Source organism: Pleurodeles waltl, chromosome 10, assembly GCF_031143425.1.
Source record: "Pleurodeles waltl isolate 20211129_DDA chromosome 10, aPleWal1.hap1.20221129, whole genome shotgun sequence".
In the NCBI taxonomy this organism is placed as follows: Eukaryota; Metazoa; Chordata; class Amphibia; order Caudata; family Salamandridae; genus Pleurodeles; species Pleurodeles waltl.
The window spans coordinates 885,966,906-885,994,796 of NC_090449.1; the positions used below are offsets into that span (position 1 = coordinate 885,966,906).

Consider the following 27,891-nt stretch of genomic DNA (forward strand, 5'->3'; position numbering starts at 1 on the left):
AACTTAAAAAACAAAATCTGGTTAGTTTAAAACACAGTTTTTAGAAAACGTCTGCTCAGCCTCTGGTAGCTATGGTACAAGTGGCATAAATTTCCCCAGAGAAATGTGTGTTGATTTCAAGCAGTACTAAGAATTTTAAAGTCAATGGAACAACACTATACAATTCTCAAACCAATTCCCAAGACTGAGGAGCTCAACGTCTTCTTGGTTGATGAGGTTGAATGTTGAAATTGGTGAGGGTCCTGTTGTCAAGCTCCTACTGAAGCAATTGGTTGTGGTGCCAAAAGCTTGGAGTAGGAAAAAACTGGATTTTATTGCCACTGAGGGTACTTTGCTGCTTGGATAGATTTGCCTCCTCACCTCAGTCCCAGGTTTTACCTTTAGACTTAGGGCCTGTTTAGAACTTGGCAGAGAGAATACTCAGTTGCAACAGTGATGGTTATCCCCTCCACCAAAATCTATATCTCATAGGATATAATGGGATTTAGATTTTGGCGGACAGGATATCTATCACCGTTGTGTTGGAGTCACCCGTACACCAAGTTTTAAATCAGGCCCAGGCCCTTAGGCACTTCTTTGGTTTCTAAAATCCACCAGTAGGGCAAGGTTGAAATCTGTACCTAGGCTCCACAAGGTAAGATTACTTTACTTTGAGGTCCTGCTGAACCGGTTTTCATCATGGCAGAAAGCTCTGTGTTGAATGAACCTGTTTTTCTTGCCCACCTTTGGTGTAAAATCTCTGGGAAAGCCTTAGCATCCATTTAACCAGAGGTGCATGAATTATGGAGTCCTTATTTTCTCTAATTTTTGCTAAAGCTCAGTCTGGTCACTCACCCAACCCAAAGGTTCTCAGGGCAAAGTTTTTAGGCTTGTGTGATCTCCCCGTTAAGGGCTCATGCACAGTCCTCTGTAGTTAGCTGGGTATTCTTAGAGTCAGGAGTCTTTCCATTACCTTCAGGAGCAGAGAAACTGGAGGCCAGCCACCTGACCCTTGGAGAGTAGTTCCAGTCCCTGGATGCCAGTAGCACACAATAATCCTACAGTTTGTTTAGTTCAGAAGTGCCTTCTTTCTTTGGGTGTTGTCTTTCTAAGTCTAGGAGTTTTCTGGGGAGGTGGTAGTGAGGTACTAGTCTTATCCTGTGAACTCGCCATAGTGAGTGGAGAATTATCCCCACCCAGTTGTGTCTGCTTTCTCATTGTACGCTCATCTTTTTCTGCTGTACTTCCTCTTCACTTCACTGTGAAATTCTCAGCTATCTTAAATTCAAAATTAGCAAACCCCTTATTCCACTAGGCCATTCCCTTATAAGTTGTTCTCCCCTGTGTCATGGTTAAAAACTGGTTCTCCCTCATGCTGAGATTGAAACCAGAAAGTTTAGTAAGGCCCTGAGAACGAATGGTAGTGGATCCTGAAAACCCCATTTGCCATACCCATGTCAAAAGAGGAAGTGTCCAGGTTTTCCACTGTTCTGCCAACTATCACTGTCTCGCTCTCAGATAGCTAATCCCTGTAAGTGATCATTTATTGACAGTAACCTCAGCATTTCTGTGCCCATAGTCCAATCCATTGTCCTTTTGGAAATGGTTGTTAACTCTCAGCCAAGAATGTGTACTGAGCCACTGAGGTGGGCTAAGATGCAAAACTGAATCTAAACTGCTTTTGCCCCTGACGGGACAAAGTATACTTTTATAAAGTTACTTTTTCACTAATGTTATCCAAATATATTTTCCCACTTACATTAGATTTTGAACGAAGAGAAAAACAACTTTAAATTGGTTTTCTGTCATTTTCCCCAAAAGAGATGTGAAATAAAACTTTTAATCATACCTAGACCCATTCGTGGAAAATCTAGCTTACCCTTCACAATGAAAAGCACTTTGTGTATTTAGTCACTGTAAGGAAACACTGATCCTAATATCAAGCTTCCCTTGTTTTGTTATATGAAAAGCATCCAGCTCTATGAGTTTTGAAGTGCACACACTTCAGTGGTAACTTATCTAATGTATAAAAATAGGTTATCGTGCAGCCCTGTCTGAGCACAGTGATGCTCATAGCCATATATTTTTGTCATCTGGATGGAGTAAACACACACACTGCATTTGACATATAATATTTAACTTTAATGCCGCTGGTGCCGTTTCTACACCAACTTAGAATTGCCTTGATGGAAATTTAAATACACCAATTGTATTAAATGTGATTAAAGCAGTGCCACTGCCTGATTCTAGGGAGAGAGCACATGTGCTGTGGCACTGACTGTCAGTTTCAAGCACCCAGAATTCTTGTACTATCAAAAGCAGGTTCTGGAAAAATGCAAAAAATCTGGAATGACCATGCAGAAAAGGTGACTTTCCTTCTGTATGGATCCAAGGTGCTACACATCACATGTGGATCAATCAATGGCATCAACAGCCACGTCAGAACGCTGTTTCTTGTGTTTTATACAAGAGCTCTATTTATTGCCATTCCGTGATATATATTGCTTGCTGATTTATATCTCTGCAACAAATATTTTTAGGGAACTTCATAAGAAAATATGGATTGTTCTCCAGAAATTAACAGGGAGTTGTTTGTCTGAGCAATCACTCAATCTACTTCGCATTTTACACATTGACACTATGAAATTAGGCTATATATTCAAGGAGCCACTTATCAGCAAGTTGTTTTAATTAATGTAGCAGAGTGCACGTCAAAACATAGAAAACTGCACATTTGTTATCCATGGATATACATTTTCAACAATACAGCCCATTGCCGAAAGTGGAATTACCATGTCTATTTTAACATTTTGGTTTGATCTTGGTCAATTTAAGTTAGTTAAGGTGTAAGAATATTAAATGGTACATTATTAATATAGAGAAACATCAAGATCAATATCATATCAACTGATACCAAGAAAGAGCAAATGTAATTACACATCGATCAGCTTACATGCAGTTCATATGATATTCTTAGCAAGAGACTGAAATTGAAGGTTTTGATTGAAGGTATTGGGCTTTGTGGTCTTAGTGGTGGTAGTTGTCGTCCCCCTGGAGTGTTAAATTAATCAGCAGAAAATATATTAGTGTTGATACTTACTGCTTTGGAAACAGAACTGATATGTCAATAAAACATAATCCAGTTGCTATTTGATTCTTCTTGCATTAAGTGGGCTTAGCAATTATATGCTGTGTTTAGCAAAACTGTTTGTCAGAAATGGTGTTATTAACCTGGAAGTGTGGCTTCCCTGCCAACCCAATAAATCCTTTCTGGTTAGGTTAAAACACGGTTGTGAGATAATCTCTGTTCAACCCCCGGAAGCTATGGCAAAATCCCCAGGCAATCTCCTGAGAAAAGCTTACTGAGTTCAGGGAGTACCACAATTCTAAAGTATAGAACACAATACAATACAATTTCCCAACCAATTCAGAAATTTAAAGAAAGATTTAATGAAAAAAAGACACAAAGTTCTTCAAACTAGTGTATGGGAAACAGTATATATGAATTTTAAAAGTTTTAAAGCAAATGCTTATAAATGGAGGACTAGGCAAAAACAACAGTTCATGGTGTATTGGGACCTAGGTACAACTTCAAGCTCACAGCAATGCAGCAGAGTTTGGATACACCAAGTTGGTTGTCCTGGTCAAAGATTTTACTTTCAGACGCAGGCCTTCATTATGACCATGGCGGTCCCAAGACCGCCAGGGCCGCTGTGGCAGTCTCACCGCCGATGGGTCAGTGGTGTAGACTGACAAATGACCAGTTTGTCGGTTTGGCCAAAGCCAAACCGCCGATACTCCACCTATCTGCCACTTTTCCACGCTCCGCCGGGCTGGAGGTGAGCACCTCGAGCACGTCGGAGGCCGTAATACCACTAGCAGTATTAAGACATGTGAGACCGCCAGCATTTTTCTGGCAGTCGCACTGCCTGAAATGCTGGCGGTCTAGCATTCTGGTGACAGGAGTAAACATTTCTGTCGCCAGGATACACTTGCACACACTTCCACATACTTACACGCATGCACTCACACACTTCTACACACAAACACACCTCCACTCACCCACGCAAACGTGACATACACACCCATTCAGACTGACACACATAAACAAAAACTGCTGACAGGCACGCATTCACTCCCCACCTCCCCCTCCAGAGCATACCCACATTCACGCGCCCCTCACCTGCATGCATCCGTTCACCCCCCCTCCGGCAGTGCATAGACTCACTCACTCCCCCCTTCCACATGGCACGCATGCACTCACCCCATCCATCCGCATTCACCAATATACACGCACCCACCCACCCCCGCAGTCACGACACTCACACACACACTCATACACTCAGGCACACACACACACCTCCCACCCCTCTCCCCTGTCGGACGAGCACTTACCTCATCCGTCAAGAAGGTTGTCTGGGAGGGGATTGGTCCTGGCGCTTCTACTGCTGGCAGCGCCCCGCCATCAGGGCACTGGCACGCCGTATTACGGGTTGTAATATGGCATGTGGTGTCCTTTTGGCATGGAGGTGCCGACAGTGGAACCGCCTCTTCCCCGCCGACTGCCATTGTGACTGCTGTTGAATTTCCACCCGATTTTGGGTGGAAATCTGATGGCAGTCGTAATGCAGCAATCTTAAGACTGCCAGCACTGGTGGTCTTTCGGCGCGCGCAGCTTGGGCGGTCTTGTAAAAAGACCGCCAAAGTCATAATGAGGGCCTCGGTCTGCAGCTGGTGAGAATCTTTCTTCTAGTTAGTCCAAGGGCCCCCTGCCCCTAGGGTAAGGCTTCTGGACACTGAGAATTTCTGCAGTCAGGTTTCCTACAAGATCTAGCCCTCTTTAGTCAAGCTTGGAGTCATACTTTATTTTGTTTTTTTGTGCTCCTGAAGCAGGTAAACAGGAGCCCAACCACTTGACCCTTGGAGAGCAGTGTCAAACCAAGGACCCTGTGCTTGATTTCTTTGTGAGTTCTCTACTTCCAGCAGGATCCAGAAGTCAGGTTTCTTATTCATGCAGGGATTCCTTCTTCAGATGAAGTCTTACCATGTCCAGTAATGTTCTGAGGAGGTTGTGGTTGAGGTGCCACATTTATTCTGGTCAGTAGCCACTGATTAGAGGAATTCTACTGCTTAATCCTACCAATTTTCTTGTAGTCCCCCACATCCTTCTGCACAATATCCTATTTTCCTTACTGTGAAATTACCCAGGAGTCCATATTTCAAGATGACAGAACCAAGCTGCCATCAGTCAGGCCTATCTTCACCTTCATGACCACTTCCTTCCTGACTGAGTCGAAGCTGGTTTTGCCTCCTATTGTAGTTGGAGCCCCACTTTCTAGGAGGGTCCTGGACTTGAATAGGAGCAGCACTTCCTGGCATCTCCAAGTCAAATGAGGTGGTGCTAAACCTGCCCTTTGTTCTGCCAAATGTGCCTGTTCACTCCAAGATAGCCAATCCCTGTCCAATGATCAGAAGTCCAACGAGAGGTCATTTTATTTTGATCTTTTGCCACATTGCACCTGACATCCACAGCTTTCCTGCCCACATAGGACCAGCTGCCTCTATACCACCTCTTGAAGTGCTCCTCTCCACTCTATGGAGAGCTGTAGCCAACACTGCGAGCACCTGCAAGTGATGTGAGAGGAGCCCTATGATAAAGCATGCCAGCTTAGGGTGGGTGAGGATTTTTGTCCCTAATGAATGGACTTTCACATTGACAGGGAGACCATATTGGGCCCCTCCATTGAGACAGCCCTTAATCTCTTCAGGCCATGAGTATTTTTGCATTTTTACATTAAACTTTTCATGCCATAGGTGCACTTAAGGCACCAAGTGCAATGGACTTATATTGAAATTAAATAGCCCAAATACAAATTCCAATCTACAGCACATATTTTAGAGGGGAAGCATCAGCACTGTACTTCTGTTTAGCAGTGGTAACGTGAACAGCCAAGTCCTAAAGCCAGCAAACATAGGGTTCATAATAAGGCAAAAAATCTAGGATGACCATGCCCGAAAGGCAGATTTTCTATCTGCTTATTGAAAGCTTAAGTACAGTATGATTAAGAACATCAAACTGCATTGGAATGGGCTTTTGTGCACTTGGAAAATAAGTAACATAAATAAAATGTGTACCTTCATTTTCATACACTCCGACTATGCATATGAACATGAATGGATTTGGTATGACAAATAATACAAGAAACAGTCATTCAAAATAGTCTTACTAAAGCATGTGACCATATGATGAAACCACTTAACTACTAAACAATACTGTTAGGTAACCTTGACTTCAGGTCCCATTAAATGTGTCTATTGCCACACAGACTAGTTGGTTGCTAAATGTTTAGTTATCAAAGTGAAGGCAATCACAACTTTGTTCTCTGCCCAGTTAGAATATTGTAATGTGCCGGACTTGTACCCCAGTATGAGGCATTTGGCAAACTATACAAGTCGCATAGGAACAACGTAAAACAAAGAGATACTTTTTGGTAATTTGTTTTTGACCTGACTTTTTTTGTAAGTGTTTGAAATACTCTGATAACCTTCATTTTTGCTAAATTGGAAGAGGAGCACCAGATGATATTTCATGATGATGGCATGTAGTGTGGTTGGGGTGCAGTCTGCTTCTACTTCTGGATGGAAATGGAGCAGTGTCCTCATTCACTGTTGTCCTCAGTAATATGTGTTTTAGATGCTCTCTTCCTGGGGCTGAATTCCACACTCCTTAGAGTCAGCAGGAAAGGGCCCCCAATCAGGACAGCGCAAGCGCATCAGAAAACAGATAGCAGGAACTGCATGACATCACAGTGTACCTATCAATCACAGATGAAACCAGGCAAATCAGCTCACCTGCAATTCCTTAAAGTGCCCCAGGTACACACTGCCTTTGGAAAATCCTTGTGCTTAGCATCCAAGATTGGGAACATCCTGGTACTGTGCATTCATACTTCCAATTTAAAGCCAACATCTAAATGACTCCTTCCTCACTTACATCCTGTAAGTATGGCAGAGCTGCGTTGTGTACGCTCTGCCAGAGTGAGAGGGCCCAGAGATGCACCTGGATCATACAGCTATGTGGCAAACCCAAGACAGTGCCTCCAACCATATCTGAAAGAAAATTATTTTCCAGGCCCCTATGATGATCATGTGACACTAAACCTACAAATGCAGGAGGTAGAAAGTGCACCACACAGGTCAGAAGGACTGTGAAGAAAAGTGCCTGCTGTGCACTAAGGAACCATCCAAGCGAAGTGGTTGCACAGCAATCTACCGAAACGGAGTGCAGCACAGATAACATGGAACCCACAAATCATGGCCCTCAAACAAAAATGGCAGAGAAGCAACACCATAAGAGTACTCAAAAAAGCCTGCCATCTAAAATGGTGTCCATAGGCATGGGTTTCCACTTCGGGCCCTGCCTTATCAGAGTGATAGGGGAAAACCTCTCCTTTTTTTAGACTGACCTTATTGGACCATCCCTGGACTGGAGAAGCAAAGTACAAACAGCTAATAAGGTTGCTGTCTCTGGGGTTTGGTCAAGCTACTCAGTTGGAATGGAGATGATGATAGAGGTGGCCCTAAACTATGACCCACTCAGCCCTTTTTGTACAGATGTACGGTTAGACATTTATGAACTTTTATTTAACATTGTGAAAGATACATGTCTTCTCTTCACTATTTTCTGTACTCTTCTTCCTTTATACAATTTATTCAATTAGCACCTGAGTTCTTGCTGGTCAAAAAACAATCATATCTCCCAATAAAAGGCAGCACCAGGGTGTCCAGTTGGGCATGGAACGTGGTATTCAAAACAAGAAAAGTCTGTGCGAGGCTGTCTTTTATTTATATATTTTAAAAAACGGTTTTGGCTTTCTGTATTAGGAAAGCGGGTAGCCACTAAATAAATATTCAAGCCATCATGTGCTCATTAATTTACATATTGTTCCTTGTGGTGTCCCAGAAAGGGCATAGCTGCCATCAACAAATTAGTGGGGGCTCTGCCAGAGGCACAGAGAGCCCAAGTGCCAGGCGAGAGTTTCTCCTAAAACTTGCTCTAAGTTTTCCCGAAGAATATATGAATGACCCCTGAAGAATCCACTTTAGTTTATTAGTGCTAAATCACCCTGTTGGTTGGTCCTAAAAATGTAATGGCAACAGTGTAAAGGTAGAAGACTCTGTGACATGGTAATCTAATGATTTATTGACAATGTTAATAATGAAAGGTTTTATTTTTAAGTTAATAGTTTTGAATGGTGTGACTATACCCACTGATTTCAATGGTGTATTATAACATATTTTTGCTGTTACTAATGTGGTGACACCCTGACAAAGCCAGTAGGCCTGCCTTATTCATAATGACACCCTTCCTATTCCGACATGATGTCTGTTATAGGTGGGGGTCTGTGGTTTATTGTAATGGCTTACTGGGGTACCCACTATCCTGTGGGTATCACCAAAGGTATTTTCAGTTGCCTGTTTGTAGATATTTGTAAATTAATCCATAATAATTATTAGTGTACATTTAATAAAGTATTTTTCCTTTTTATAAGAAAAGGCACTGAATGGACAATGAATTGAGTATTATTGCATACCAGAGAGCTGGGGGTATTAGCCTACACCACTCTCCCTTAGTCGGTCTTGGACTGCTCCCTTCCCTGACCCAAGTGCCACAATGGCGTATATGGTGCCCAGTAAAAGGCAAATTGCGGAATTGTTAAATATGAAGGACTCACATCCTTCGCAACTGATAAACTAATTTCTTACATTACGCATACTACAAAACACAACTGTTGACTTCTCAGATGCAACTCCTGAATCTCTTTCCATCTTAGAAAGTTTATGATGATGGTTTTCAGTGGCATTTGTGTGTTTTCTTCACAAAGGTGAATCTAACTGTTGTGGCCTCTAGCAAACTTTCTAGTCGGTTACATGTGTTGTAGGCCTTACCTCCCAAAAGCCGCCTCATTATGATTTAACAACATTTGCCTCCAGAGTCAAGTATTGGGTTCCTTCAGTGCTAAAAGAACAATACATTGTTCTTGATTACTCTGTTCTTGATTACTCTTATCTTTTTGATAGCGGTGGGAGTAAATCACATAATTCCGTGTACCATAATCCCACAGAATTACTTAAGAATTCCGCAAGATTAGAATTGAATTACGCCAGAAGAGTAATTCTGCATTTAGATCTATTTCCTAGTGCAAAAAAAAATAGCACTAAATGCAACAGAACGTGAATGGCGAGTGCAAGGAAATGCTCATGCTCGCTGAAGGTGCTCTTGGATTGTGACTTTCCCCCAACTTTCTTCCAGCAGTTAGCTATGTTTTCTTAGTGCCTCGTGGACCCTTACCTCAAAATAGACATGAGGATGCATTTTGCACTTAGACAGCCGTAAATGGAACTGAATATGAATAGTGATCATCTAAATGTGCTCTTGTGGTAGGATTCCTCCCTACCCCCCAAATTACTCCTAATTATGCAAGAAGGAGTAATTGTGTAATTATTATGAGTAATTATGCATGGAAGAGTAACGTGGAATTACCATAATCACTTCGATTACTCCGGCGTAATAAAAACTCTGCCCAGGCCTACTTTTTGAGTGTACAAAAAACTCCGGTTCTGACAAGATCACCCTCACTTAAAGGCTGTATTTAATTGATGTAACACGGCACCGCCAATCGATAGCTGTTCAAAAAGCCACGGCACGATATAAATCGCCCAGGCTGTGTATGCACAGTTTGTTTGGCTGCAAGGCTGCTGCAGAGCCTGGGTAGCTTCCCTGTCGAAGAACTCTAGAGGCAGGTCCATCCCAATAATATCTCCAGGTTTATTAAGAAAAATGCGAAGACGCTTAAAGGCTGATGAAACTGAGAAAATCGCTTGATTGTGTGTTTCTCGCGCCGATCTCTCCTCCGGGATTCACCGGTCTGCGGAGATGTTTCTGTTTTTAGCCTGCGCGCCCCCCTTTCCTCCCTGTAGTACAGCCTTTCCCTTTCAGCTTGCTGTTGCAGAAACGTGTGAACTCGTTTGCTGAATGAGCTTAGCCTCGTCGCCAGCAGAGGCATGTGAAAGATTTTCCTGCGCGTCCTACCAGGGTAAAGTGTCACAGCACCACGGTAAGACGGGTTTCTTTTTACAATGATACATCGGTGTAATACTGGAGGGAGCTGTCCCTTGCTGAACGCCCCGTCACCCGCACGTGCGCGTCCCTTTCACCACACTGCAGTGTCGCTGCACGGTGGGCTTCACATATTTCATCCTGCACGAGTGAACGTGCCATTTGACCTGTACCCGGCACGAGGCTACTACGTGATGGCCCCACGGCGCTCGTGCCAGCACCGGGACTTTGTTACCCAGTCAAAGATGCTCGTTGCGTTCAGCCGTGTTCTTCAGACGTGCACGTTTTTCGAGCTATGGTGTGCTTGAGTGTAATGAGAACTAGTGGCCGCGCAGTATGTGTGCACTGAGGTGGTGAATGTCCTCTGGGGCGCATGAATGTAGGACGTGACACGCCACTTTGTGCATGTGCGAGAACCAATACATCGAGCACTGCAGAGCCTGAATGGAGTCTAGGCTTTTATCCCGGACGAGGGAGTTTGCATAATTTAGCACAACAGCACCCGTGGCATCGTATTTACAGACGACCATGGCGTACAGTGCTTAGAACGGGACTGGGTAAGTGAAACGTAATTGTGAGTGCTCTTAGCGGAAATGAGTATGGGCCTTAAATGACGTATTTAAAGAATATGCCCCGGCGTTCGTTCACGTTTTAAACTTGGAATGGTTATTTCAGCACGTTTTATAGTTTGAAGGCGTGGCAAACTCGCATTTTCACAAATTGCACATGTGGCCGTGAGAGGAGCGAGGATGAATGTAGATTGCCTGGAGGGTGGAGCTATCGTGTTGTGGCTGTTTAGTAGCTACATCATTTATTATTATTTTGTATAAATATTTTTGAGCGGCGTTAATGACTCACTTTACATAAATGTATATGAGCATATTATTCAGGTAGAAAATACAATTATGTAACACGCCTGTTGAGACTGGTCCTGTCTCACAGCAATATTCATGTAAATACTCATTCATATTGTTACATAACAATTCCTTACGCACAACAATAATGAACTAGCAGTCAAAGTAATTTATTAAAATAAATTATATTAATTTAGTTGTGTTTATAGAAGACAGACCCAAACCATGTCATGAGCATGGCCTCCAGACCTACAAACACCAAAGTGAGGTCCACAAAGACAGACGTTTATGGTCCATTCTTAAAATTTTCTTCGAAGCCAGCTTTAGCAGGAAATGGGGGGGCGGTGATTTGTTAGGCGATGCAACGCAGCTTGAATACAGAAACTGCAGTTTTTACATGACCAAAAATACATTATCGCCATCAAAACAATTTTTTTTCCTCGTGGAGGCAGAATTGAGATGTAGGCAAATATGAGGCACCAAGACTTGTCAATGTTTAGGCTCCAAATATGTCGGCATTATTTGATTCCGTCATTGTTTCAAGAAGCGAGGCTGCCCGTCTATTCTGCTGAATTACCTATGCATTTACAGGCGTCACACTGCACAATATGATCTTATTTTATCATAAATGTTCACACTTTGAATGCAGATATGTTAATTGATCGGTGTGAATAACTGTAAGAAGAGCTGGGGTTGTTTATTAAGTTGAAACCTCAATTTCAGAAGACTGTGCCATGCACATGTGCTGCTTATGGTTGAACACATTAGTATGGAATAAAGGTCATTTACATATTATGTTTTGTTCTGTAATATGCAAATGTTGTGCACAATATAAGGGTTTCTCAAGACTAGTCGTCTTCTCCAATCTGCCCAGGAGTGTAGCTGCCATTGGTTCAACAGGTGCAGTGGCACCTGGGCCCAGAGAGGAACCCTGACAATTATTGTATTTTACATGCGCAATGGCAGTCAAAAGGGCCATTTCCTTGCTTGCAACCAGGCTCATGGCATCCTTGCTGTGCTGCTGTAACAGACAATAGTAGTGTTCATTGAGAAGTGTTAGAGGAAGAGAGTTCCAGTGTTTATAACAATCTTGACGAAAAGTACATAGTGCAAAACAGCCATAACTCCCCAGTGCAGAGTCACATATCCTCATATATCTCTCTGTCTTGGTAGAATGAAGTGTGTGCTCAGATTCATTGGCTAAGTTACTTTGAACCCTGAACCATGTCGGCATAGTCCATTAAGCAGATGTGGTCAAAGTGAACTAGCATTATCTTGAGGCTAACTCTGTGTACACAGTGACAAAGCCTTAAACAATGCATCCTTATGAAAAGCTAGCACCTTAAAGTGTGATGGAACAGTTTTCGTCTCAGATTTACTCGTAACACTGCATACAGCAATGATTTAGCCCTTAAGTTGTTTAATATGAACATTTATATTTACCTTTCATCATTATATTGTAAATTTTGCAGCCTGACATGAGAGCATATCAAAACACACACTTTCCCAATTATCTTTGTCTGTGCTGAAAAAGGCATAAGAATGGCGCATCCCAGGCTCAGAACCGAAGATTCAAAGTGTATGTGAAATGCAAGGTCATGTCCATAGGTACAGAACAGACAGACAACCCAAGCTGTATATGTGGGTCATGTTACTCAAAATTACATCACTGTAAATGTTATCAATCTCACCTTAATTACGTTAATCTGAATCATCTATTTCTTAAAGTAAAAATGTTTTTCGTAGTTACCACCTCCACCTTGTAGGTCTATTGTCGATGACATTCTCAACACCAGATAAATCATTTGACCTTTTAACTATGGTAACACTAACTTACACCTTTTCTGAATAAAAACAGATGGACTTTGAGGCATAGTTGAAGATGTTTGGTTACATCTATAGAACACAACTTACCTGGGAGAGTATCCTGGTGCTGAAGAAGGAACTGTATGTCCGAGCCATAGCTGGTTGTAGTGGAAGAGCAAGACTTCAGTTTCTTGTGGAATTCAGGAACTGAGAAGGCAGCTCTGATGTACAGGGGCGCAGGGCATTCCAGGTTTTAGGAGCAATGTAGGAGAAGGCATGACAGCTGGATCTGGTTCTGCATATGCAGGGTGTGTGTGCGAAGAAGTATTTGGTTGGACTGAGGTGTCCAGGAGGTTTGTGTAGGTTTACGCAGTTGTTGAGGTAAGTGGGGCCATAGATGTTTAAGGCTTTGTATGTGTGTGTGAGGAGTTTGAAGAGTGCTCATTTGTGGACTGGGAACCAATGGAGCCTTTTGAAATGCAGGTTGATGCGAGGGCGGGGAGGGAGGGTGAGGGTGAACCTGGCCGCAGAGTTTTGTGTGGTCTCGAGTCTTTTAGTCAATTGAGCATTAATTCCAGCATAGAGTGTGTTGCTGTGGTGCAGCTTGCTGGTGATGAGGGTTTGTGGACGTTTCTACGAGTGTTGGTCATTTGATAATCATCTGGAGTATGTGGAAGCATGAGACGGAGGTTGCATTCACTTGGCTAGTTGTGATGAGTTGGTTCTCAAATACTATTCTGAGGTTCTTTTTTGGGAGGGGTATAGGTCATTGTTGGGCAGGTCAATAGGTAAAGTACCAGAATGAATTGTCTTTGCCGAAGATTACTACTTCAGTCTTGTCTCTGTTAAGCATGAGGCAGTTAGTTTTCATCCATCTGGCAATATCTGTCATGCTGGCAGAGAAATTGGCCTGGATGTTTGGTGGAATGTCGAAAAGAGAAAGTATGAGCTGGGTGTCATCAGCAGACAATATGTTGTTGACTCTGTGGACATTGATGTTGCTACTGAGTGGGGTCCTGCAGGTCACTGAACAGGGTGGGGCTCAATGAGGATTCTTGTGGAACTCCGCTGATGACACTGACTGCATGGTGAAGGGAGCCACACTGACCGACTGAGTGCACTTGTCAGGAAGGAGCATGTCCAGAGCAGTACAGATCCTTGGATACCAGCTCTGTGCAGTTGTTGGTTAAGGTGTTGAAGGCTTCAGAAAGGTCCAGTAGGATGAAGGCCATAGTGCCAACTCTGTCCATGATCTCCCGGGTGTTGTCCGCAAATGTGATGGGGGCGTTCTATGTAGTTGGTTGAGCGTGAATCCAGATTGAATGGTGTTGTGAAGGTCGTTGTCATTGAGGTTTGTTGCTACACATTTGTGTAACATCTTTTCAATGACGTTTGCCGGTAGCGTAGCAGGGAGATAAGCCTGTACTTGGTTATCGTCTTCCAATCTACAGAGTGTTTCTTGAAGAGGGAGAGTACCTTAATGTGTTAAGAGTCTTCTGGAAAAGTGGCTGTAATGACAGCCATTCAGGATCAGGATGAGGGCTGTGCTAATGGTTCTCTGTCCTTTGATGTAGACATGGTGAGGGCAGGAGTCAAAGGGTGCTCCAGAGTTTATGGACTGCATGGTTGTTGGTGTATCTTCAGTGATGATGGTGGGCAAGGTGGTAAGGGTAGTCCTCTGAGTGTTGGTTGAGTTAGGCAGGAGGGCTACAAGGATGGAATGTTCCAGTTGGGGCTCAAATTTGTTGTGAATGCTGGTGGTCTTGTTGCTGAAAAATAGGGACTTCTGGGTGCAGAGGTCCTGAGAGAGGGTTACTCTGGTGAGTTTGCTGCAGGTGAGGTTATGTATTTCACTATGGCAAAGATTTCTTTGGTGCTGTTGATACTGCTTTTGATGTTGTCAGTGAGTGCAGAGCATTTGGGGGCCTTGATTTGCTGATAGCACTATTTAAGGGCAGATTTGTAGGTGTTCTTCTAGGTGGCGTTTGGTTAGCTTAGCTCTTCCATGTGCCAGCTTGTTTGTTGGTCAGGTTTTTGTGCCTTTATTTGCTTATGGAGGCACCAGCGTGTCTGCACAAGTAAATAACCAGGCATTCATTTTGGAAATGGATTCTGGTGGGTTGTTGTCAGGACTGGTGGTGTAGGAGTTCGGAAAACCAGAATGCTGCTGAGTTCTGGTTCCAGTCCCACTGCATAGATTCAGCTATGGTGTCTCTGCAGTAGTGTGGGATGAGTATGCTGAAGCTGATGACAGCGTAGTCTGACCAGTAATTTACGTTGATGTTACTGAAGCTGGTGAAGATGGGATCCAGTAGGTATCAGGCAGCATGTAAGGGCCTTCTACTCGCTGGATGATTCCAAGGTTGGACACGTCCTTGAGGATGTTGGACATGATAGAATGGGTGGGGTACTCTAGATGGTTGTTGAGGTCACTGAGGTGAATGAAGGTGCTGGAGTTGAGGCTCGGGGTGGAGATGGACAAAGTCTGCAATGTTTCTGCCAAAGCTGACAAGTGGTCTGGTGGGGCGATAGATGAAGATGCTGCTCATGATGTGGTTAGCAGTGATAAGGAGTTTCAACATCAAGAGTTCCGCAGTCGTGAATCACTGGATGGATTCTTTGAAGATTGTGGTGATTTCATCTCCAAGTCTGTTTGCCATGTCTTGCAATATTGTAACTGGACGGGATTGCTGTGGCGATGACTAGAGGTGATGAGGGAGTCATGCAGGTTTCCTCAGGAAGAGCAAGTCCAATGAACAACCATGTAGCAGATCCAACATTTTGGTGGTTTGTTTATTGAGGGAGTGAATGTTGAGGAATATGCAGGACAGGGAGGGAACATGTCCAATATACAAGTCATGCTTCTTTTAACTTGATTCAGTCTTTTCGGAGATATTAATTAAACATGTCAGAAAGTCTACCTTATTTCACATAGTCAAGATCCTTGAATGTTTGTGAATGGCAGGTTTGGCTGCGGGTGAGCATTGCTCAGTTTTAACTTGAAGGATTGAAAAAGGGAGTTACTGCACATCAGCAATAGTAGAAAACAACTTCGAAATCTTCACTACTGTTTCCTTGTGCATCTGATTTTCTTGAAACTATTACAAATCTAGATGTTGATTTTAAGTATCAGAAAGTGTCCCAATAAAAACACTTTTCACCAGTTAATATATTAAAGAAAGTCACCAGAAAGCAGTTGCAGTATATGTAGATGAAGATAACACTGCACGCCTAAAAAACATAGGCATACCTGATAAAATCAGCTTGTGCTAGTGAAGGAAAAAGGGCAATTAGATTGAGTGTATTCCGAGTGCCATACATCACAAAGCCTTAGTATGTACAGTTAATTTATTTTGTAATGGTTTTCCTTGCTTTGGCAATTTCCTACTCTATAGGCATGTATTATTCATTTACTAAAGTGTCTTGAAGAAATTAATAGAAGTCATGTAGCTTTGTGTCGCATTGCATTAGACATTATACAACTATATTAAAATTACTGACCATGTACAAACAAGGAATGATGCTGAAATATCGAGCTCACCATGGCAAGGTTTGCAAACCAAATTCTCTTTCACAGTTGCTCCTACTGACAGCAGTTCATTTTAAAGTGAACCTGTTAATGAACTTAGAACAAGCTGAACACAACACACGTTTTTTCCTGAGACTTTGTTCCTCGTGCTTGTTGTGTCAGGTTACCATATATGATGATGTGTGATGGTGTTGATAGTGTGATTTTGTTTGACCATCATTAACATGCACTGTATGCATCTAAGTAACATTTAACTAAGTCCACGGCTATTTGCAGTTAGAGATGCCTGAAAGGGGATTTGATTGCTTTATGTGGCATTTTGGATTTAGAAGCTTGTACAGGCTCTTCCTTGGTAATACATTTTTATCCATAGTGTTAGAAATTGGCTCTCTCGTTGGCAGAGGTATACACCCTTGTCCAAGTAGGGACCACAGTCCTAGTCAGGGTAAGTCTCAACACAACCTAAATTATCCCGTGCTCACCCTCTGGTGTCTTGACACAGAGCAGGCAGGCTTAACTTAGAAGGCAGTGTGTAAAGTATTTGTGCAATAACTCAAACAGTAACAGCAGTGAAAACACCACAAAAGTACACCACAAAGGTTTAAAAAAATAGATGATATTTATATGCATAAAATAAGGTCAAAACAATGAAAATCCAATGTACACAAGCAAAGCTATGATTTTTTAAAGATGAAACACAATAGCTCCAACTGGGGCTATCACTGTGTCGTTGACGGAGTCGTTTCCAATAATCTGACGCCACAGGCACCGGTCAGGGAGTCACATGGACCCCCAGGTACAGTACTTTTTAAAAATGCGAAAGCAAAATTGTCTCACAGAGTTGGGGAGATGAGGCGTCGCTAGGGCCAGTGTGGCATCAGTTCCTTACGGTATCCGGGGAGATGACGCGTCGGTTCCGCTCTGCGAGGCAGGTGGAGGGGTTGGATTCATCCGGTTGCAGGGGGAGCTGGTGCGGTATCAGTGGCGATGAGTCAGTCCCTTGTGACCTGGTGGGGTCGATGGATCCAGTCGGTCAAGACGTGATGTCGACTTCGTAGTGTCGCAGTGACCCTGTGTGATGTCAAGGGTGTTGCAGCATCATTGGACTTGTGTTGGAGGCTGCAGTCATTGCGTGCAGCGATGTCCACAGAGTGGGAGCAGGCTGCAACGTTGGTGCTGGCATCGCTGAAGTCGTTCCTGGCATCGCTGAAGTAAGCAAACTAGCTGAAAGCTAGTTGGTGAAGTCTTTGCTGTCCCTGAGACTCCAAAACAGGAGGCAAGCTCAATCCAAGTACTTGGAGAGCACTTTTGGGGAAGGTAGAGTCCTTCCAGCAAGTCAGAGGCCAGCATGGCAGCAGGGCAACAAGCAGAGCAGTAGTCCTTCTCAGCAAAGCAGTCCAGATGGGTCCTTTCGGCAGCCAGGCAGCTCCTCTGACAGAGTTCAGGTGTAGATCCAGAAGTGTCTGCTTTGTTGGGGTCAGAGACCCAGTTTATATACCCAAGAATGCCTTTGAAGTGGGGGAAACTTCAAAGGGTGGTTTTGAAGTGCACAAGTTCCCTTTTCAGCTCAGTCCTGTCTGCCAAGATCCCTGTGGGGGGTTATCAGTCCTTTGTGTGTGGGTAGGCCACTGGCCTTTGAAATGTAAGAGAGAGCACTTCCACCCTTCCTGCTCAGGGAGACCCATTGAGTATGCAAATGAATGCAGATGTGACTGAGTGTCCTGAGTTTATGGCTGTCTGGGTGGAATGCACAAGGGGAGCTGTCAACCAGCACAGACCAGACATGGTTTTGAGACAGACTGTCAGGCAGAGATGACAGTAAGTGCACTTTCTAGCAGTGGCATTTCTAAAATAGTAATATTAAATCCAACTTCACCTGCAAGCAGGATTTTCTATTACCATTCTGGCCATACTAAATATGACAGGGCTACTCCTTGCATATCAGAATCTACCACTTAAAAACATATGAGGGCAGTTCTAATGCTAATCTATGAGAGGAAAGCAGGCCTCACAGTAGTGGAAAACCAAATTTGAGAGTTTTTTACTACCAGGACATGTAAAGCACATAGGTACATGGCCTGTCTTTTACTTACATAGCACCCTGCCATATGGGTTACCTAGGGTCTACCTTAGGGGTGACTTATATGTAGAAAAAGGGGAACTTAAAGCTTGGCAAGTAGTTTTAAAAGCCAAGTCAAAGTGGCTGTGAAACGGCAAAATCAGGGCTTGCAATGGCAGGCCTGAGACATGGTTAAGTGGCTACCTCTGTGGGTGGCACAATCAGTGCTGCAGGCATACTAGTAGCATTTATTTTATAGGCCCTTGGCACATGTAGTGCATTTTATTAGGGACTTTCAGGTAAATTAAATATGCCAATTGGATACGACCAATGTTACCATTTTTTGGGGAGAGAGTATATGCACTTTAGCACAGGACAGCAGTGGTAAAGTGTGCAGTCCAAAAACCAGGAAAAACAGGGTCAGAAAAATAGAGGGAGGCAGGTAAAATGTTGGGAGATGACCACCCTAAGGCTGTCAGGTCTAACACATAGTGAAAATGGATGAGCATCTCACAATTAGGAATTCTGTGAACTGGGCCATTTTGTTTCACCTGTTTCCAGAGTGAAACAAGGAAGAGTGTGTTGTGTTGCCTTTGTTATTTATTTTTTATGTGGAAATCATATTGGAAAAAATAGAAGAAATCTTGTGAGTAATTTGGTTTCTCCATAATACTAACAACTTAAATAGGTAATCTACTAGAATTGTATTTATTAGTAATTTGTAAAGAGCCTACTCTTAATTGGCAAGCCTTTCTGCCAAATCATGGTGTAGAATTAATTGCAAAAAAAAACATAGGCTGGATTTTCAAAGCTTTGTGCATTCGTAATTCCAATATACATGTGCAAATAACCTTTTTACGTGAGTGTACAAAATACTTTTGTCTATCACAAAACATGCTTTTAAAATCTGATAATGATTTGCTCACACAGGCATTTTCATTAAGGGTGAGCAAAATTGTGTAATATTTCCACATGCAATAAAATTTTTAAAAAAGGGTAATCTCGCTTTTTAATGTCAAATGTGGTTTGCTCAATCAATCAATCAGGAATTTGTAAAGCGCACTACTCACCTGTGAGGGTCTCAAGGTGCTAAGGTTAGGGTGGGGGGTGGAGGTGCTGCTACTGTTTGAACAGCCAGATCTTGAGAAGTCTCCTGAAGATAAGGAGGTCTTTGTTCTGGCACACGTGGGTGGGAAGAGTGTTCCACATATTGGTGGTGAGGTGCAAGACTGATCTGCAGTGCTTTGTGAGCGTGGGTGAGGAGTTTGAAGGTGATTCTCTTGCTGACTGGGAGCCAGTACAGGTTTCTCAGATGGTCTGCGATGTGGCAGTGGCAGGGAATGTCCAGGATGAGGTGTGCGGAGGCGTTCTGGATGCGTTGCAGCCTCTTCTGGAGTTTGGCCATGGTTCCTGCATAGAGGGCATTCCCGTAGTCCAGTTTGCTGCTTACGAAGGCTTGGGTGACTGTTCTTCTGGTTTCAGTGGGGATCCATTCGTAGATCTTTGGGAGAATGTGGAGGGTGTTGAAGCAGGAGGAGGAGATGGCGTTGACTTGCTGGGTCATGGATAATGAGGAGTCCAAGATGAATCCTAGGTTGTATGTGTGGTTGGTGGGAGTCGGAGCGGCTCTGAGAGTGGCAGGTCACCAGGAGTCATCCCATGCGGAGGGGGTGGAGCTGAAAATGAGGACTTCCGTCTTGTTGGGATTGGAGTTTGTGGCAGCTGTTCTTCATCCATTCGGCAATGGCCTTCTTTCCTTTGTGGAGGTTGGTCTTGGCGGAGTCCTTGGTGAGGGAGAGGATCAGCTGGGTGTTGTCGGTGTATGAGATGATGTTGAGGTTGTGGGATTGGGCGATGTTAGCGAGCGGGGCCATGTAGACGTTGAAGAGGGTCGGGCTAAGGGACGAATCCTGGGGTACGCTACAGATGATTTTGGTGGCCTCCTAGTGGAATGGGGGGAGGCAGACTCTCTGGGCTCTGCCGGTGAGAAAGGAGGTGACCTAGTCCAGGGCTCTGTTGTGGATTCCTGCATTGCTGAGGCGTGAGCGTAGGGTGTGGTGGCAGACGGTGTCGCACGCAGCCAAGAGGTCCAGGAGGATGAGAGCCGTGGTTTTGCCATTATCCAGTATGATTCTGATGTCTGTGGTGGCGATGAGGGCAGTTTCGCTCCTGTGGTTACAGGTATTTTGCATAACTTTGTTTATTTGAGTGTGAAATACAGCAAGAAGACTATTTCAAGCAAAAAATGTCTCCAGATTTTCTGTGTAAATGCGTCTCTTGAATGCAAAAATTTCATAAAATTATGTAAATATAAAATTTAAGTAAATTTGTCTAATGCAAAAGTTGGCAATTATGCAAGTGTCTGAGGCTTAATTCAGTTTACTCCCAGGGCTAATTGTCATATGATTACATCTTATTTTGATATGCTTACATCTTCTACAGTAGGAAGCGGTTGTTACTTGGCAGGAATTCAATAACATTTTGGGAACACCCACAAATATCCTTGTTTGTAGGTGTTCACAAATCGTTCTTCAACTTCTTCCCACTCTGAAAGCAGTTTGAGATGTTCTTTTGTTGAGGTGGCAGCAAATCCCTTTCCAATGTGGGAACAAGACTAGAACACCCAAATTGGTCGAGGTGTACAGTAAGTTATTTCTCAACGTAGAAAAACATTTCCCAGTTGTCAAGAAGCAGGTTACTAAGATCAGTTACACTCGTGCAAAACGTGTGTGCATTTGTACATTATGAAGAGTTGTGTCTGTTAGCCTGCATGGAAATTAAAGTTCACAAAGCTTTTTCAGGAATAATTATTTTGGGATTCTTAAACTTAGATCAATACTGTAGGTTGCAGAGTGGTATCATTCATTGTTAAGATTAGCAGAAAAGTCCATCTCTGAAGGTACCACCTCTTATTCCCTGTAAGGCAAAGGCACCAGGTTTATAGGGCATGTAAGTGTAGTCTTCACCCTACATGTATTCATTGTTATTGTGGCTAATTGAGGGTTTAATCCCAGTAAGAGTGGCACTTTTATACACTTTATTTGCTAAGTATTTTCCCACATAAAGTGAAGAAGTACCGTATTTAAGATTAGAAGTATCCATTGATTTAAACACAATACTATGAACATCACCAGCACTTTAGAGTGTAACTTGGATTCTTGAATATATCTTTCAACTAATTTAGATGTTCATGTTGTACTAGAAAACCCATGGGAATTGTGTTTGAGTCATCAATAACATAATTTTTTCAATCTACCTGTCTAGTCCTTATATATAAAGTTGTATTTTCTAAGATGTGCTAATAGGTGATTTTCAAGTAATTCCTGAGTTGACTTTTTAGGTTCCTAGTAAATGTTCCCTACAGAAAACATATACACAATAGTAGGTTTCAGGACCAAACTACTAATGGGCAAACTTAAATTAGCAAATTATTTATAATTATACAGTCAGTTGTGCCAATTGTCTTTCTCAAAAACCTTCCAGTAGCATATAAAAGGTACCACGGGCCTTAATGGAATATAGGAAAATGTATTAAAAGCAGATAGAATTGGGATGCCTTGGTCTCCCCACACCCTTGAAGCCCAGTTCCACTGTCCCTTTTGCATTCTTGATAGCAACCTCTCCTGCATTGGTGATTAGCCCTGCTTTTGTATTGCATGAGGATCATAGGATTTTGTCTCAAGGCGCTGAGGAGGATGGGTGGGGGGCAAAGGGGGAAAGGTGCTGTTACTGCTCGAACAGCCAGGTGGTGAGATGTTTCCTGAAGGTAAGGTCGTCTTTGGTCTGGCGCAGGTGGATAGAAAGAGTGTTCCACGTTTTGGCAGCGAGGTGCAAGAATGATGTGTCACCGGTTGTAGTTCTGCGGTTGCGTGGGACGGTTGCAAGGTCGGCGGATCCGAGATGCTGTGTCAGGGTGTAGATGGAGAGCCGTTTGTTGAGGTATTCTGGTCCGGTGTTGTGCCGTGCTTTGTGAGCGTGGGTGAGGAGGTTCAGCTGTCACAGGGTGAAACATTGCTTGATATCGAGTGCTGGTTTCCTGTTGAGTGTGGGATGAAGTTTAATGTTAATCTGCTCTTCTGATTCTTTACAGGACCATTCCTTAATTTCTGATGGCGTATGCTGTCCACTATCAATCACAAGCATTAGTAAAGACAGTTAGTCTTCCTTTGCCAGTGCGTATTACTTGTTGTTACTGAATGTTAAAGCTCAAATAATAGAGAAAATGCTTGTTGGCAATAGAATGATAACCTTAACCAATCAAAAAGTAGGGTGAAACTTAAATGCTTCATTGGTGACCTAAACATATAAAAATGGAAAGCCATCAAACCAGGAGCAGTCTATTGCAACAGAGATAAGAGGCACACCAAATGCCCACTCTGAGTATGTGCTAATTACAGTGCTATGTGCGACAGATCACTAAAGCTGTCTGTAGTGACAATGCAGAAAAGGAATCTTAGGCCTGCTGATTGTTGTCTTTTGCAGTTCAGGACATCTAAGAATGTTGCGTTTGAAGATGTGACCCTTAACAAAATATTTAGCTAAGTCTTGGAATGCCAACACCCCGTATTTAGGAAAAGAAGCACCCTACTGCCTTCAGAAAAATATAAAAAAAATGTTTCCTGGTTGATTTATGGTGATCAGCAGCAGCAGAGGTTTAACACCAAGCTGCTTGATATGATGTTACATGCTGTGCTAGACTACATACCTTAAGTAGGAAGACATGACGCAAATTTATAGCTGATAAAGAGAACATTAGATGTGCTGCACGTGATGAGTGAGAGAGCTTGTGTTTGTGTTTCTTTGTGTGTAGATAAGCATACTTATGCTGTTTTTGTACCGTGCTTCAAGCTACAATATCCTTGTTGTTAGACTTTTGCTTATGCAGGGTCATCCCCAGTCTTTTTTGCCTCCTGCCTCCTATCTTTTTCGGACCTGTTGCTGTTGGCTTTTCAACTCTGAGCACTTTACCACTGCTAACCAGTGCTAAAGTGCATATGCTCTCCTGTTTAAATTGTATGTAAGTGGTTTATCCATGATTGGCATACTTGATTTACTAGTAAGTCCCTAGTAAGGTGCACTAGAGGTGCCAGGGCCTGTAAATCAAATGCTACTAGTGGGCCTGCAGCACTGGTTGTGCCACCCACATAAGTAGCTCTGTAATCATGTCTCAGACCTGCCACTGCAGTGTCTGTATGTGTATTTTTACACTGTAAATTCGACTTGGCAAGTGTACCCACTTGCCAGGCCTAAACCTTCCCTTTCCTTACATGTAAGACACCCCTAAGGTATGCCCTAGGTAGCCCCAAGGGCAGGGTGCAGTGTATGGATAAGGTAGGACATATAGTAATGTGGTTTATATGTCCTGACAGTGAAATACTGCCAATTTCGTTTTCACTGTTGCAAGGTCTGTCTCTCTCTCATAGGATAATATGGGGGCTACCTTTAAATATGATTAAAGTGTAGATTCCCCTAGAGAGTAGATGGACATGTGGAGTTTGGGACCCCTGAACTCACAATTTAAAAATACATCTTTTAGTAAAGTTAATTTTGAGATTGTGCGTTTGGAAATGCCACTTTTAGAAAGTGAGCATTTTCTTGCTTAAACCATTCTGTGACTCTGCCTTGTTTGTGGATTCCCTGTCTGGGTCAGTTTGACAGTTGGGTTGTTTTTCACCTCACACCAGACAGTGACACAAAGGGAGCTGGGGTGTGATCTGCATTTCCTGATTAGCCATCTCTGCTAGGAGGGAGGGGTGGAGTGGTCACTCTCATCTGAAAGGACTGTGCCTGCCTCTGACAATGCTGTCTCCAGCCCCCTGGTGTGTGTCTGAGGCCTTGCCTGGGCAAGGCAGGATTTCACAAGGAGGTGTGAGTCCCCTTTGAAGAAAGGTGACTTCAAAGACTAAAATGGGTATAAGAAGGGCACCCAAACTTACAAACTTCAGAAACACTTCTGGAATCAAGGGGAACCTCTGCCTGGAGAAGAGCTGATCGCTGAGGAACAAGTGCTGCCCTGCCTGTGACTGTGCTTTGTGGAGCTTTCCTGCAGTGCTGCTTCTGCCAGAGTAAGAGGGCAAAGACTGGACTTTGTGTGCCTTCCATCTTGAAGAAGAAATCTCCAAGGGCTTGATGTAGAGCTTGCCTCCTGTTATTGAAGTCTCAGGGATAGCAAAGACTTCTTCCTGCCAGCATCTGGAGTCTCTGGAGAGACCCCTACTCTGCTCTGTGGTGCCCTTCCAGTTCCTGGGACCCTGAAAGGAGAGGCTGGCAGCCTAAGGACAAAAATACACGCACCGAGCGCCGTGCGGAGAAAAGATCGACGCGAATCCGATCGCGGCTGAGAAAACGACGCGACGCCGGCTCCGCAGCTGAGAAACGACGCCGCAGGAAACGCGACCGAAGAATCGACGCCCGGAGCAGGAGAAACGACGCGCAGCATCGCTGACGAAGGCTGAGAGATCGCAACCTGCGCCGCGGGACTTTCGGACCGTCGCGGGGCTGGCTTTTTCGACGCGCATCGCCGTGCCGAGCTGTTTTCAACGCATATAACCGTGCAGGGTTATTTTCGACGCACACCGCCCGTGCGGGGTTATTTTTTGACGCAAACCAGGTACATTTACACGCTAGCAGCGCTAGTGTGTTGTTACAACTACCTAAAGACTCTTTTTATTTTAAACCTTTTAAAAATCATAACTTGACTTGTGTATGTTGGATTTTTGTCGTTTTGGTCTTGTTTTGTCTAGATAAATATTTCCTATTTTTCTAAACTGGTGTTGTGTCATTTTGTAGTGTTTTCATTAAGTTACTGTGTGTGTTGGTACAAATACTTTACGCCCAGCACTCTGAGGTTAAGCCTACTGCTCTGCCAAGCTACCAAGGGGGTAAGCAGGGGTTAGCTGAGGGTGATTCTCTTTTATCCTAACTAGAGTGAGGGTCCTTGCTTGAACAGGGGGTAACCTGACTGTCAACCAAAGACCCCATTTCTAACATTGGTGACCAGCGGTCGGGATTTGGACTTGTGTTTGTACTTGACATACAGTAATTAAGTGTACACTACTGTTTTGAGTTCAGACCACTACGTGACCACATACTACTTGTCTTGTGATTCTGCTTTTTGTTCTCTGATGTCCTCCTGGAAGTATTGCTAATATTTTTGGACTTTGTTTTTTGGTTGTGAAGCCTTTGCAGAATGGAAGTCAATTTCTGGCACCTATTTATGTATAAAAAGTGGCAGCTTAAAGCATTCTGCATGGAAAGGGGACTGGCTGTGAACAAGAAATCCAGAAGGGAGGATCTTGAGTCAGCCCTGTTTCAGTATGAATTGAAACGTTGTCAGGCAACACCACCAAATGACTCTGAGGAGGAGGACTACTCCGAAGAGGAGGGCAGCGGCTCTGAGGAGGGAACAGAAAGAGATGATTGGCTCCTAGCTCGAATCCGGAGTCTGGAAGAGCTAGATGCAGAGCTTGAGAGGGCTGAGGAGCAGAGAGCCTTAGTCCTGGAAAAAGAAAGGATTGCAGCTCAAGAGCTGAGCTGTGAAGAGCTGAAGCTGGAGGCCATGAGGGCTGAATCCAGTTCAGATGGTGGCAGCAAAAATCTTGTATCCAGTACTGCTGAAGAAGTGCACATGCCCAGAGAGGTGGTGCCCTACTTGAAGGAGGGAGTTAACACACGCCAGGAGGTTCAGGGGTATGAGGTAGCTCCAGTGATGCACAGGGTCTCTGAGGTAGATTGGGGAACTGGCATGGGGAGTCATATTCCTACTGGTGGGAGGGACACTCTACTGACTCTAGGTGAGAGTGACAGGGAGAGGGGTTCCCCCCAAGTAGAAGTCCTGGTTATGGAGTGTGAAGACATCCCAGAAGAGTGTGGGTTGAGTGTCAGGGACAGTCAGGTACTGTCTCACCAGTCTCAGGAGGGTGATGTGGGGTGCTTTGTCAAAGCAGAGTCACTGGATGGTTGGGTGAAGGGTACTTTGGTTAATTCATGTGAGGGGCTGAGTGATGTAATTGCTGGAGAGCATATGTCTAGTCCTTATTTTCCAGAGCTATGCCAACACCAGGTGGAGTGTGAGTTCTCTGACCCCAGGGAGCTTACAATGGAGGCAGACTTCTGGGTGAGTACCAGAGAGTCTGACGAGGCATTTGGGGGTGCTCCTGAGAGGAGTGGTCTAGGTAATTCCCAACCAGGTGAGGTAGGGAAGGATTGTAGTGTCCCAGGTAGGTCCCAGTGTAGTGGGATGGGTGAGGGACCCCATGTCCAGTCTCAGAGGAGAGGGAATGGGGATGGGTTGAGGCCCAAGGTGCCCGAGATCCGGTCCCAGGTCCTGGAGGGTTCCCTGCGGGAACCCCAGGAGGGGAGCCTAGCCTGTACCATAGGGCCATCTGTTGAGGGAGACCCCACAGTGTCAGGAGAACTTGGGGGGGCCGCTGTAGCCAGCGTCCCACCAGTTCTGGTGTCTGGCAGTACCACTCCTAGTGAGGGGGTGCAGAAGTCCAGACAGAGGGTTGAGAGGGGGTTGCGGACCCCAGTGGAGAACCTGGAGGGTCAGGGGTCAGCTCTGAGAGCAGAGCCCTCCATGAATGACCTTGGTGAGACCATTTCTGGGCTGGGGGGAATCCAGAATCTGTCAGATGGGCAGAGGTCAGGAGACCTGCGCCAGCCAGACTCTTGTGTGGCCCTTCGGGACAGTGTGTCCCTTGAGGGGGGTAAGTGTGCCCCCCTGGAAGTCCTGGTGTGCCAGGCAATGGTTCAACCGCAGGGTGGTGACTCTGGGGTGAATGATCAGGTTCAGGGGGTAAACTCTGACCTGATGGGGGGTAAGTGTGCTCCCAAGGAAGTCCTGGTGTGCCAGGCAGTGGTTCAACCGCAGGGTGGTGACCCTGGGTTGGATGACCAGGTTCAGAGGGTAAACTCTGACCTGGTAGGGGGTAGGTATGCCCCCCAGGAAGTCCTGGTTTGCCAGGCAGTGATCCAGTCTGTGGGTACAGACCCTGGATTGGGAGGCCAGGTTAAGGGTGTCCCCCCTGACCTGGAGGAAGGGGCTACTGCTAACAGTGCCCCTACCATGTTGTCTTCTGGGGGGGTCACTCCTAGTTGGGTGGTTCAGGACCCCAGAAGAGAGGGCAGGGGGAGGGAAGCCTCACCCCTGGCCCTGGTCCAACCTGAAGGTACAGACCCCAGGTTGGAGGATCAGTTGCAGGTTAACATCCCTGCACTGATGGAAGAATTGTGCAGGACTGCTTCTACAAGCACCCTGACAGTTTTTGACTCTGGGGGTGCCGCTTCTGCAGGGAGGGTACAGAGCCCCAGAGGGGAGGACCAGGGTCAGGTTGTCATCCCTGACCTGGTGGAAGAGAGAGTGGTCAAAGGGTGCCAGGCACCTGGGGCTACCACCCCCCACTCTCCACAGTCACAGTGGTTAGAGAGGCCTGAGGTCGGGCTCTCATCCCTGACAGTTGTCTGGGGTCACTGTGGCTTGCTGTCCTGGTGGACAGAGTTGCCCCTGGGGGGGGGAGGACGAGAGTCACACCCCGGGGGTGGA

General features: G+C 44.5%; 1 protein-coding gene across 6 annotated transcripts in view; it reads left to right on the forward strand.

Annotated features, from left to right (window-relative positions):
* CDK14 (cyclin dependent kinase 14) overlaps positions 1–27,891 on the forward strand; it is a 1,910,605-nt gene that overhangs the window by 365,615 nt on the left and 1,517,099 nt on the right. For 2 of the 6 annotated variants that reach the window (XR_011199185.1, XM_069211611.1), the window contains exon 1: positions 9,957–10,097. The exons of 3 other annotated variants lie outside the window; for them this stretch is intronic. The gene's annotated coding sequence lies outside the window, so the exon portion shown is untranslated. Of the gene's footprint in view, positions 1–9,956; positions 10,098–27,891 lie in introns of those variants that run through there. One more of the 6 variants, XM_069211612.1, reaches the window with a different exon arrangement.